At 32.8% G+C, this 14,033-nt stretch overlaps 1 long non-coding RNA gene across 1 annotated transcript; it reads left to right on the top strand.

The window, feature by feature from the left end:
- The first annotated feature begins 2,080 nt into the window (after nucleotides 1-2,080).
- On the top strand, nucleotides 2,081-5,251 carry LOC142615258 (uncharacterized). The gene is made up of 3 exons (XR_012840708.1): nucleotides 2,081-2,114; nucleotides 2,891-2,992; nucleotides 5,058-5,251. It is a non-coding gene; the product is annotated as an uncharacterized LOC142615258 (long non-coding RNA).
- Nucleotides 5,252-14,033: the final 8,782 nt, after the last annotated feature.

Raw genomic sequence — 14,033 nt, 5'->3', positions numbered from 1 at the left:
GTTAGATTACATTATCTTCATATATTTTTCTTGCTTACAAAATTTAAAGGCGATCAAAGATTAATAGGCATGTCATCAATCAATTGTCTAAATTTAAGTTTTTGTAGTTTAAAATAATGCATAAAAGATGAGTTTGTAGATCAAATGGCAAATTACACCCGATTGGTATGAAAATTAGCATGCATGTTAAGAACATATAGAACATGTAATCCAACGGTTGGATTTTTAAAATATGAATTCTATATTAAGTTATTGGGTGGTATAATATTTTTTAGAATTGCATTAGGTGTATCTTGAACCTAGCCCTATATTTCTTAATTCAATGTGAATTTTGACAAATCTACCGTTAGATTACATTATCTTCATATGTTTTTCTTGCTTACAAAATTTAAAGGCGATCAAAGATTAATAGGCATGTCATCAATCAATTGTCTAAATTCAAGTTTTTGTAGTTTAAAATAACGCATAAAAGATGAGTTTATAGATCAAATGGAAAATTACACCCGATTGGTATGAAAATTAGCACGCATGTTAAGAACATATAAAATATGTAATCCAACGGTTGGATTTTTAAAATATGAATTCTATATTAAGTTATTGGGTGGTATAACATTTTTTAGAATTGCATTAGGTGTATCTCGAACCTAGCCCTATATTTCTTAATTCAATGTGAATTTTGACAAATCTACCGTTAGATTACATTATCTTCATATGTTTTTCTTGCTTACAAAATTTAAAGGTGATCAAAGATTAATAGGCATGTCATCAATCAATTGTCTAAATTCAAGTTTTTGTAGTTTAAAATAACACATAAAAGATGAGTTTATAGATCAAATGGCAAATTACACCCGATTGGTATGAAAATTAGCATGCATGTTAAGAACATATAGAACATGTAATCCAACAGTTGAATTTTTAAAATATGAATTCTATATTAAGTTATTGGGTGGTATAACATTTTTTAGAATTGCATTAGGTGTATCTTGAACCTAGCCCTATATTTCTTAATTCAATGTGAATTTTGACAAGTCTACCGTTAGATTACATTATCTTCATATGTTTTTCATGCTTACAAAATTTAAATGTGATCAAATATTAATAGGCATGTCATCAATCAATTGTCTAAATTCAAGTTTTTGTTATTTCAAATAACGCATAAAAGATGAGTTCAAAGATCAGATGTTAAATTACACTTGATTGGCATGAAAATTGGCATGCATATTAAGAACATATAAAACATGTAATCCAACGGCTGGATTTTCAAAATATGAATTCAATAATAAGTTATTAGGTGGTGTCACATTTTTTAGAGTTACATCAGATGTAATTTGAACTCAGCCCTATATTTCTTAATTCGATGTGGAATTTGAAAAGTCTTCTGTTAGATTATATTATCTTCATATATTTTTCATGCTTACAAAATTTCAAGGTGATCAAAGATTAATGGGCATGTCATCAATCAATTATCTAAATTCAAGTTTTTGTAGTTTACAATAATGCATAAAAGATGTGTTTAAATTGATTAACTTAATTAATTAAAACTACTATTTTTTTTTTCTAATCATAATTATCATAAGAAGAATAAAAACACTAAATCCAGTGAATATCAAAGCTAAATCATAATTATCAAGTAGTGGTTATATATATATATATATATATATATATATAATAATGTTTTTGAGAAGTTGTACATAGTAAAATGTACACTTAACCAACAAAAAAAAAAAAAGTATTATAACGCACAGTGTTGCAACTTGCAAGTAAAACAAAAACTAAAGGCTTAAAATAATATTAAACTTGTGTGGCTCCTATTCATTCTATATTAAAAACTAAAAAACAAAGGTATGACTCTCATTGACTATTCATGTATACAAATAGCACTGCTGCACTTGCAGACTAGCAAAACAGTGAAGTGCCTACTAAAATTTTTGAAAAGACAGAAAAAAAGTGCGGTACTGAATTTTTTTGATTTCTTTTTGCACGGTGCCAAATTTTTGGCGCGTACTAAATTTTTTTTAGAACCCAAATTTTTTTCCATTATTTTTTATTTGTGTAAAACAAAACCCTATTACTTTCCCTCTTTCTCCTCTTCTCTCAGCCTCCCACAAAGACCGGTATGCTCTCTCTCTCTCTCTCTCTCTCTCTCTCTCTCTCATGAAAATTGATCAAGGGGATCTTGTGGTGTTAACTATAACTCAAGAGTTTGAATCGTTGTACAAGACGTTTGGTTACTTTGAATTCTCTATAGAGTTTGAATCGTTGAAATTTTATTGCCTATTGTGAAAAAAAGTTGTTTCTTTTGTTGAGTTTTGGGTGTAATAAATGTGAAGTTTTGATTTTGGTTGAGCTTCACCATATGGGTATTTGTGTTTTGTGTTTAATTGTTGAAAATTTGTTATCTTCTTATGTTTTTATGGGGTTTGGGCAACTGGGTTTGCTAAATTTGATTGCATGCTATGGCCTTAGAATTTTAGAAGTGGTCAGTAATTTGGTTCAGTTTTTTCCAAAAGGCTTTATGTGGTTTTTGTTTGAAGGGGTAAAGTTGTTGAATTGCTTTTTTTTTTTTTTTTTTCTGTAGGGGTTTAGCCTCTTGGATAACTTGAATATATAATCATGAAGTTATTTGATTAAGTTTCAACAAAATGGGTGTTCTTGGTATCAAAATTTAAAAATTTAATGTTAAAATAAGGAGTTTATCAGACAAGGCTTGTGACTGCATTCTTATGTATACCCTCTACAGCTAATTTAGTGAAACAAAACCCCTTATAAATCAGCCAAAGACCTGTAACATTACATTTGTGCAATGTTTTCACTTCTGTATAATAAGCACTGTAATTTCGTATTTTTATCTTATTTTTTTTTATACATACATTCTATGCGATTTATGTAGATTAAAATAGGAGATGTATGGGTTTCGGCAAGCACATCACTCCATCTAGTCAGAAAGGACTGGTCTTTAGTAATTCGAATGCATGTGTTTAAAATGTTGCAGGTTTGTGTGCATATACCATTACTCTTTGCTTACTGGAGAAGTTTATTTATGCTATTTATTATATTATCTGTTGATCCAACCCATGTGTTTTAGAGAGAACACCTTTTTTTTTAAACCAACATGGCTAATGGCGTATCTATAGGAATGCTATGGGTTATGTGTTGTGGGGAATGAGATTATGAAGAAAAGGTTGGGTTTGGGTTTGAATTCCAAGATCAGTCCCCTAACCTTGAAGCAGATTAAAAGGTATGGGAATGAGAACAGAACAAAACAACAATAAATTGTCTATGGCGGTTAGTGAGAATTTTGTTTTGGTGTTTTTTAATTGGTTGAGGGCATGTTTAGATGTCATGTTATGAAATTAAGAGGATCAATTGTGTTTTATCTAGAAATATATATATATATATATATATATATATATATATATATATATAGAGGGTTGAAAATTTATTTTGGAAGTGTTATAGATTTTAATCGGGTCTATGTTCCTTTATCTTCAAACACACTGCCAAAAAATGAAGTTAAAAATTTCATATAGTTTGATGTCAATCTGTTGGGATTTTGGAGTAGAAACTAAAAAAAAAAAAATTGTGATGCTCTCCTCCTTTTGGGTGTAGTTGCCAAGTATTGATTAAATCTTTAAAGATTTTTTTTTTAATTACCCAAATCCAAATCCAAAAGCCCTAATCATATCATTCAAATCCACCTTTGGTCTTGGTCCCAGTAGATTGTCTTTCATTTTGAGTGTTATATATTCTAAGGCAGGCGGGGAAGATAAATGAGCTCCAAGATACAAACTTAAGGTAGGGGAAGAAGATTGATGAGCTCATGGATGCAAACATAAGGTAGGAGGAGAAATTAGACTCGCAAAATGCTCAAATAGCTGGCATCAAAAAATTTTGTGGAGCAAGGGTTTCAATGACATTTGTTGTAGTGGGAGGAGCTCATCTACTAATTAGAGCACACCTTGGTTAGTGTTTTATTTTTTTGCCTAATAAGCAAGGTTTATTAACCTCTTATTGTCTTGGATATTTGTGGAATTTTGAGGCCTTACAGACATTTTTGGTTGCAAATGGTTTAGGTACTCATGGATATTCTCTTGATTTTCTTTATTTGGACTATTGACTTACCATATTTCTTTGTCTCTATCTCTATTTGATTCTAGTTGTTTGGGTCATATAGTAACTTCTTATATGTATGAGGGTACCATGGTACAATTGTGTTTTTTGTTTAATGGTGGTGGTGGGTTTTTTGTCTGTGATGGTGGTTGGATTTTTTGTTTAATGGTGGTGGCTGTATTTTTTGTTTGTTGTGTGGTTGGGTTTTTGCGTATGGTGGTGGTTGAGTTTTTTGTTTAATGTTGGTGGTGGCTAAGTTTTTTGATTATGGTGGTGGCTGAGTTTTTTGTTTATTGTGGTGGTTGGGTTTTTTGTTTAATGGTGATGGTGGGTTTTTGTTTATGGTGGTGGTTGAGTTTTTTGTTTATTGTGATGGCTGGGTTTTTTGTTTATGGTAGTGACTGGGTTTTTGTGTTAATGGTGGTGGCTGTAGTTTTTGTTTAATGGTGGTGGTGGGTTTTTGTTTATGGTGGTGGCTGTGGTTTTTGTTTAATGGTGGTGGTGGGTTTTTGTTTATGGTGGTGGCTGGTTTTGTGTAAGTGGTGGTGGTGGCTAGTTTTTTTTTGGATAGTGTTGGCTGGATTTTTTATTCGTTGTGGTAATTGGGTTTGTGTTTATGATGGTGGTTGGGTTTTTGTTTTGGATTTCACTTTATTTTTATTGTTTTAAATTGAGATTTTTCTGCATTCTTTATGATTTCTCTGTGGTTTGTAATGTGGGTTTGGTTTTTATTTGATGAGAATGTTGTAGGTCTTCTTTCTCTGATAGTTTGGCTTCATATGATGTTACATTATGATTATTTTGTTTAGGTTTTTATTGGGTATTTCGAAGACATTTTCTTCATTGTTTTACTAATAATAATCTTTATTTTTTGTAGTACATCTTATCAGGGATATAGGTTTGTAGTATAGTTTGTTATTGATGTATTTTCCTTTATACTTGTGCAGATATGGGATTGGTAGCTAAAAGATAGCTTTTGTGGGACAACTTGAATTCAAATAATTTTCTGTAAAGTTTGGAAGCTAAGACATCATTTGTATATAAATGGTTGTAATTACTTTGTGAACATTTTTATTGCAATTTTAGATTGTATGGATTTGGTTAGAAATGAACAGATTTATGTAATGACAAGTAAATGTAAAGAATATTAATAAAAAAATAAAATTGGTGATGATAATTTTTGTCGCCATATCTGACTATAGTAGAAATTAACTCGTCACCTAATCTATTGAAATTAAAAAAAAAAAAAAAATTTGGTGAAACAAAACTTCATCACGTAATCTATTGAAATTGGAAAAAAAAAATACATTTGGTGACGAAATATTCTGTCACTGAAAATAAGGTTTAGTGACGAAAATATTAGGTGACGAAAAACTTTCGTCACCTATCATTTTTTATTGGTGACGAAAAAATTTCGTCACCTATCATTTTTTTTATTGGTGATGAAATATTTTCGTCACCAATACATTTTGTGATGAAGCTTAGGTGACGAATGTTGTTTCGTCACCAAATGTATTCGGTGACGAAATAAGGACATATTGTGACGAAATGTTTTGTCACCGTAGTTCACTTTTGTTGTAGTGGGAACACGTCTACGACACCTTTGACGAGGCCCTCAAAAAAAAGGGGACGGTGGCGCTGTCCTCGATGTCACGTCACTCACCGTTGTTGAAGTGGAGATCGAGAGTCAAAAAGAGACAGAGAGGCATAGAGAAAGAGAAAGAGAGAGGAAAGCAGTGGAGAAAGGCACAACACAAGAGAGAGTGAGAGAGAGAAAAAGAAAAAGAATAATAATAAACTCTAGCAACTTACTACAGTAGGGTGTCAAATATGACACTCTGCTGTAGCAAAGATGTCAAAAATTTTAAGAATAACATGCTTGATGCGAATGATATTTTAAGGAGATGAGAGCTAAAATTATGATATAGCATTTTTCACATATTTGATGTGAATGCTTTTAAAATTTTAGAGAATGAAACTCAACCTGTAAATTTTTTTAAAAAAATAATAGCAACACTCTTCCCTTTTATTTATATTAGTAATGAAATATTTTAAATTTTTATAAAATCATCTTTACTAAAGTTTAACCATAGTTAATAAAAACATAACTGATAAATTTAGAATAAAAATGAAAAATTTGTCCAACTCCAAAAGACTTAAAAGTTGAAACGTCATTTCTCTCCATAATCCTGTGAAAAAAAAAAAAAAAAAAAGTCATACTTAATAATTTAAAATACTTTTTTTAACTTTAGAGACCTGCCCTTTAGCAAAGAGCATATTAATACACAACATTTTTAATATTAATTTAACAAAGTTCAATCAAATGGATGTCAAGGGGGAAAATAAAAAATATTTTTTCCTCAAGGTTGGAGTGAAATATGACATTCCACCGAACCTCAAGAAAAATAATGTAATTACACTTTTTTTTTTCTTTGAATAATTCGATAGTTATAAACTTAAAGGGTATGTAAATCTTGAATGCAAAGGTTTCTTTTTCTTTTTCTTTGCTATAAGCCACTTTCCATATCAATTGTACAGAAAAGTGCTCGTTTTTTCCCATATGCTAAGAACAAAACACATTCCATGCAATGTAGCCAAAAAAAAAAAATCTTAAATTGGATGTAAGATTTGGTATATCCCTAGAATTATTCCGTTCTACAAAAAGTCCAAACAAATACTATTCAAAAGTCAAAAGTTCCATTTTTAAAATTTTTATTATTATAAAAAAAATAACATAACAAAATTAAAAATTAAAAAAAAAAAAAAAGAGGGACAAAACTTCTGTCCATTCCCTGCTACCACTATTCTTTTCAAAATTGAAATTAGATTAGCATTAGCTTCTGCTGTGCTAAAAAAAAAAAAAAAACTTTTTGATTTTTAACACACCAAAAAATTATTTTATTTGTATACTACTTTATAATGCACCTTGCATCATATTTTTTATTTTAACATATTAACAATTAAATAATCTAAAATAACACTCACAATCTATTAAAAAAAAAAAAAAGTAATAAAGAGAGAGAAGAGAGGAGAGAGATATATGAAAGAGGAGAGAGAGTTAGTAGAGAAGAGAGAAATTATTTAAAAAGTTAACACATAGCTAAATACACTTATACTAGTAGAAGTGTACTGTGACATGCATGTGTTAAAATAATTGACATATAACACATATGATGTGGTTTGATTTTTGATATTTAGTGTACCAAATGCTAAAAATTTAGCATTTGGCACACTTGATACTCGTGCTCTTATGTCTTCACATTTCTTAAGGCCACAACACTTAAAAAGTCATTTTTCTTTCTTATACAATCACACACTTTAATGTAATTTCTTCTCTTTATTTATTTATATAGTTAATTTTTTTTTTAAAGAAAGAAATAAGTTATATCTTATAAGGTTTATATATATAGTGAAGAGTCGAGGGATTTGACCTCTAAATATTTCTTTTTGAAATACCAAGAGGTATCACTTGAGTCACAAGCAAGGTAGTTGATTTCGTAGGCCAATATTACTGATATTTTCCTTATCAACATGCAATATGGTACAGAAACAGCCCTAAATCGTACTATGTTGAGTGCTGATCAAAACTGGGGTGTTTCAGCCATATCAAGAAATATATCGTGTTTCTACCAAGAGGCAATGCGCATACATACATTTAAGGCCTACCAAGAGGCAATGTTCATACATGCACCGAGAGACAATATCAAGAATCATACACCAGGAGCCTACCAAGAGGCGATATCTAGAATCATACATCCGGGTCTACCAAGAGTGTCAACATTTCAAAGAGAGGATCCTTCCCAAAGCATTGAATCTAGAATTCAACGAATCAAGGAACCTAAAGAGCCCACAATGGGGCAATCCTTCCATTCTCTTGAGCATGGTTGGAGTCTCAATGATCCAACACAACCAACAAACACTTTCGCCTTTAGGTAGTCTTCGGACTCATTTCTCTCGTTGAAACATATACACCTTCGGGTAGTCTTTGGATGCATTTCTTTCGTTGAAACACCTTTCACCTTCGGGAGTCTTTGGACTCGTTTCTCTCGTTGAAACACATTCACCTTCAAGTATCCTTCAGATGCGTTTCTTTCGTTGAAACACCTTTCACCTTCGGGTAGTCTTTGGACTTGTTTCTATTGTTGAAACACCTTTCACATTTGAGTAGTCTTCGGACTCATTTTTTTCTTTGAAACACATTTAGCTCTAATTAGCCCCCAGAGGTTCTCTTTCAAAACTTCTCCATGCTTCCACGACGTAGGAATCCTTTATGGTACTCAATTCAGCCAACCAGCTTGGTACAACCTTCCACACTTCCACGATGTAGGAACTTCTCCACGCTTCCAAGGTGCAGGAATCCTCTTATGATACCCGATGCAGCCAACTAGCTCGATACAACCTTCCACACTCACGGCGTAGGAATCCTTTTATGATACTTAATGCAGCCAACCAGCTCGGTACAACCTTTCACAATTCCATGGTGTAGGAACTTTTTCGCGCTTCCACAGCGTAGGAATCTTTTATGGTACTCGATGAAACCAACCAACTTAGTACAACCCTTCGCGCTTCCACAGCGTAGGAACCCTTTCCAAACTTCCAAGGTGTAGGAACTGCTCCACGCTTCCATGGCATAAGAATCTTTAATGGTACTCGATGTAGCCAATTTATGGTACTCGATGCAACCAACCAACTCAGTACAACCTTCCACACTCACGGCGTAGGAATCCTTTTATGGTACTTGATGCAGCCAACCAACTTGATACAACCTTCCACACTTCCAAGGTGCAGGAAATTCTCCGCACTTCCACGGTGTAGGAATCTTTTATGGTACTCGATGCATCCAACCAGCTTAGTACAACCGTCCGCGCTTCCACGGCGTAGGAATCTCTTATAGTACTTAATGCAGCCAACCAGCTCAATACAACCCCTTTGCACTTCCACGGCATAGGAACCCTTTCCACAATTCCACGGTGTAGGAACTGCTCCACGCTTCCATGGCATAGGAATCTTTTATGGTACTCGATGCAACCAACCAACTCGATACGACCCTCCGCGCTTCCATGGCATAGAAACCTTTATGGTACTCGATGCAGCCAACTAGCTTGATACAACCCTCTATGCTTCCATGGCGTAAGAATCCTTTCCACACTTTCATGGTATAGGAACTACTCCACGCTTCCACGACATAAGAATCTTTTATGGTACTCAATGCAGCCAACCAGCTCGGTACAACCCTTTGCACTTCCATGGCATAGGAACCTTTTATGGTACTCGATGTAGCCAACTAGCTCGGTACAACCCTCCGTGCTTCCACAGCATAGGAACCCTTTCCACACTTTCATGGTGTAGGAATTGCTCCATGCTTCCATGGCGTAGGAATCTTTTATGGTACTCGATGTAGCCAACTAGCTCTGTACAACACTCCACGCTTTCATGGCGTAGGAACCTTTTAATTTTCACTCGATGCAGCCAACCAACTCGGTACAACGCTCTGTGCTTCCATGGCATAGGAACCCTTTCCACACTTTCATAGTGTAGGAACAGCTCCACACTTTCACAGCGTAGGAATCTTTTATGGTATTCGATGCAGCCAACTAGCTCAATACAATCCTCCGCACTTCCATGGCGTAGGATTCTTTTATGGTACTTGATGTGGCCAACTAGCTCGGTAAAACCCTTACAACCCTCTGTGCTTCCACAGCACAAGAACCCTTTCCACACTTCCACAGTGTAGGAACTGCTCCATGCTTCCACGGCGTAGGAATCTGTTAGGTTCTAAGTACTTAGGAACTAATGTATTAAAACTCTAATATGTATTGTTGGCAAACCATGATCAAAATAGGTGTCTAGTTGCGTTTTAGACTTGTTCAAAGTATGTGATTTATGTAAAGTTCGAATCGAGTTAACTGCAGAAGTTACTGTGCATTTCTACCTGACTCGATCGATTAAGAATTAGACTTGACTGATCGAAAGTCGTGCAGATTATTTTTCTACAGATTTTCCAACTCAGCCCTAAGCCCATATAACGTGTAGGGTTTTATGTTTTGTCCTAGGTATAAAAGGCAAACCCTAGCCACGTTTTTGAGGTTGCTCATATTGCTGTTTGTGTAAATCTCTTGTGAGATCTGAGAGGTGCTTGCCTTCACACAAGCTTAGGATTATCAAGAAGGAAATTTCTTCGAGAGCTTGATGATCATTTAGTTGTTGCCATAAAAGTTTAAAGATATACAAGTGGGGGTGCTTGTACTTGCTGGAGAATCCAAGAAAGAAGGAGTCCATGGTCTTGGAGCTTGCACGTGGTCGTGTCAATAAGTTCTACTAGTGCGTAGCAATAGGATGTTAGTGGTCTAAGTCGCTATTGTACAATTTCAATTCTTTCATAGTGGATTCAGGTTTACCTTGAGGATAGCTAGGTTAAATCCTCCTCAGGTTTTTTACCGGTTTGGTTTTCCTAGGTTATCATATCTTTGTATTTTTATATTCCGCACTTTACATTGATATGATTATATGATTGTGATAACCTAGATCTGGAATTTGGACTAAGTAATAACTTGGCTTATTAACTAGGTTAATCCAATTGTGGTTTAAGGGGTCTAAACAATCTTAACAAGTGGTATCAGAGCGGGTAGCTCTTTTGTTTTAGATCTTTTGATCTAACAGCTGATCCTTGATCCCTATTATCATGGATAATTTGAAGTGTCTTTCTGCTCATGTTTTTTATGATTTGAATAAAAAGGACAATATTGTTTCTTTTGATCTTTTTGATGTTTGTGAAACTCTTTGTATGGAATTATCTAAATCTTTGAAAATTGCTAAGAAATTCAAGCAAGAATTAAAATTGGCTAATCTTGAAAAAGAGGAATTGATTGTTAGATTAGATGAATTTAATAAAAAGAATGAATTTTTGAGAAATCAAATTTCCTCTCAAAATGAGAAGATGAAAAGCTTGGAACAAGATTTAGTTGAATCTAAGGCTAAAATTGAAAATTTGACTAGTACCAAACTTGCTGTTGATAACAGAAGTGTTTCTCTTAAGCCTAAAACTGAGAAAGTTTATATCCCTCCTTTTATGAGGAAAAATAAAGAAAAGGATTTTGTTAGGTTAGACAAAGGTAAAAATTCTGATGTAGACGCTGAAGTTTCTACACCTAAGTCTAAACCTACTGTTAGAGAGCATAATAAATCTGTTTTTGTCCCTACCTATCACCTTTGTGGTGTTGTTGGTCATATTAGACCAAATTGTTCTTTGTTGAGGAAAAAACCGAAATCTGAGATTAGATTTGTTGTTAGGAATACTGATGTTCCTAAATTTGTTCATGTTTATCACTTTTGTGGTGTCTCCGGTCACATTTGTCCTAATTGTTATAAATTGAAATTTAAATATTCTGTATTTCAATCTAGGATATGTGATGATATTTCTCCTGCCATAAGTCCATATAAATTGTTTCATATACTTTTGAAAAATTTAAGCTTGTTGGCTTGTGAAAGGAAATTGCAGGATTTTAGTCTTTCTTAGAAGATTGGTGTAATTCCTCAAATACACTCTGCTTCTCATGGATTTTCACCTACAAAGCCGAAGACTCGTGCTATATGGGTGAGAAAAGATTCTCTAAGGTGAGTGTTGTTTACTTGTCCTTGATTTAATTCTTTCAATTAATTGTGGACATGTTTTCTTTTAGTTTTTGGTTGTTTTATTTTCTTAAGTTGTTTTGATTATTCAAAAATCCAAAAACATTGAAAAATTTCAAAAAGACAAAAATATTTTATTTTGAGTCTTGTTTTATTTTTCTTGAGGATTACATGAGTTATAATATCTCTCTAATGATTTAATACATACTTGACATTGTGGAGAAACTTGAATAGTATGTGTTATATAAGTTTTAAGCTATTTCTGATTTTGTGTGAGTATGTACCAGTTTGTACATGTACTCATGGATTAATTAAGAAATTGAAATTTCTTGTTTGTGTACCCTCTATAGCTTAGTTAAGCACTGTCATGCATTGCATTTGCATTATTCATTTAGCATAATGTATGCTTTTAGTTTTGGTCATAAATTTTTTTAAACCAAAAAGATTTTTACTTCTTTTGTATTACACATCATGGATATGTAATTGAGGTTAGCCATATTATCTTTGCATAACATGTTTATGTACCTTGTTTAGCTTGGATGAGCTTACTTTCTTGCACTTTACTAGCTTGAGTTTTGTAGTGCATGTTGTGTGAGAAGATGTTTATATCTTTTGATCACATGTTCTTGATCTTGAAATCACATGCCTTTGATTGTCGGACTTGATCTTAATGAGAAATGCATAAATAATCATCTCACCACTGTTTACTAGCCAATCATGAACACCTTAGTGCATATTATAAGATTTTGTGCTCGAGAAAGTGTAGCACATGCACAAAAAGAACATAAGGTGTAGCCTCGATTTAAATGCTTAAAATTAGTGTGTACACTATTGAACTTAATGCTAAATCAAATAAATAAAATTGGTGTGTACATTATCCCGGCTATTTTTAATAAGTTTCTGAACAATTAAAATTTGTGTGTATATTATGAGGCAAATCAAGAAACTTACATGATTGCAAGCTTGTTTTCTAGGAGATGTGAGAGTTATATGATGTAACTCTTTAAGGGATAGTCTCTTTCAAATTTATGTGATGGATTTTGTAGAAATTGTGATTGATTACTATTTACATATCACCTCACACGTATCTCAAGTTTTTGCTAGTTGCACACACTACACAAGTTACTCTTTGCTAAACTTGGTATATGTTATTGTGTGTGATCTTGTTGTGGCCATCCAAGATTAATTTTTCTATGGTGTTGATACAAAATATGTTCATTGATTGTTTTTTTTAGACAAAAAGTGTGAAAATTTTGTTTTTGGAAAATCTGGGTTGAATACAGGTATTTTTGAAAAACTTTTGATCTCATACTCATTCATTTCATTCATAAAATACAATGCTTTGAGGAGTTTCTGCATAACATTGCTCTGTTTTTCAAAAATTTAAGTTTTCTAGATTTTCAGTCGATCGAAGCTGTTTTTCGACCGATCGAAATTGCGATAAAAATTTTGGTTTGAATCTGTCTGGCTCGATTGATATTCGATCAATGCTCGACCGATCGAAACTGAAAAATTTTCAATTTTTAAGTTTTTAACCAAATTGTTTTCATACATCATTTGTGTTTAGGATTCACATGCATTGCATTGATTTTTGTATCCATCTTGCAGTTTTGCAGTCATATCTCTTATTGTTTTCACACATAACATGCATACACTTTGCTAAATTGGGTACTTAACTTGATTTAAAAATTGATTGATTAATTTTTAAGTCCTTTGTACATTCTAGTATATGCTATTTTTTATGTGTGAACTGTAGAAAATATTTTTCTTAAGAAATATGATGGATAATCAATGGGCAAATATTTTCTCTACTCATGCAACTATTTATGGGTCACATAGTGTCAAGTTTGCATTTATTGAAAGAAAGAATATTTTTCTTCATGTGTATCCTCAACTTAATTTTTAAGTTTGGTTTGTGTTTTTTTCCCCACCTCCTAAATTTTCTCAAAAACTATTTTTCTCAAAACTTGTTTTGTTTTTCCTATTTTTATAGGGGGAGAAAAGTTTTTTTAAAACCTTTGTTGTTCATAGGTGGAGTTGTTGTTCTTCATAGGGGGAGTTGTCTCTATTTTCTATAGAGTTATCTTATTTTGTATTCCCTTAATTCTCTATTTCCTCTTGTTCTCTTTTGAGTTGTTACTCTTTGTTTGAGTTATCTTTGTCAATACGTGACAAAAAAGGGGAGATTTAAATAAAATGTGGGAATATGTATGGAAAATACAAGAATGTTCTGTTTAGGGGGAGTTGAAATTTTTTTTGGTGTATCTAACTTAGGGGGAGAGTTAGTTTGCATA

Source organism: Castanea sativa, chromosome 11, assembly GCF_040712315.1.
Source record: "Castanea sativa cultivar Marrone di Chiusa Pesio chromosome 11, ASM4071231v1".
Taxonomy (NCBI): Eukaryota; Viridiplantae; Streptophyta; class Magnoliopsida; order Fagales; family Fagaceae; genus Castanea; species Castanea sativa.
This window is presented reverse-complemented; position numbering and strand designations above follow the sequence as displayed.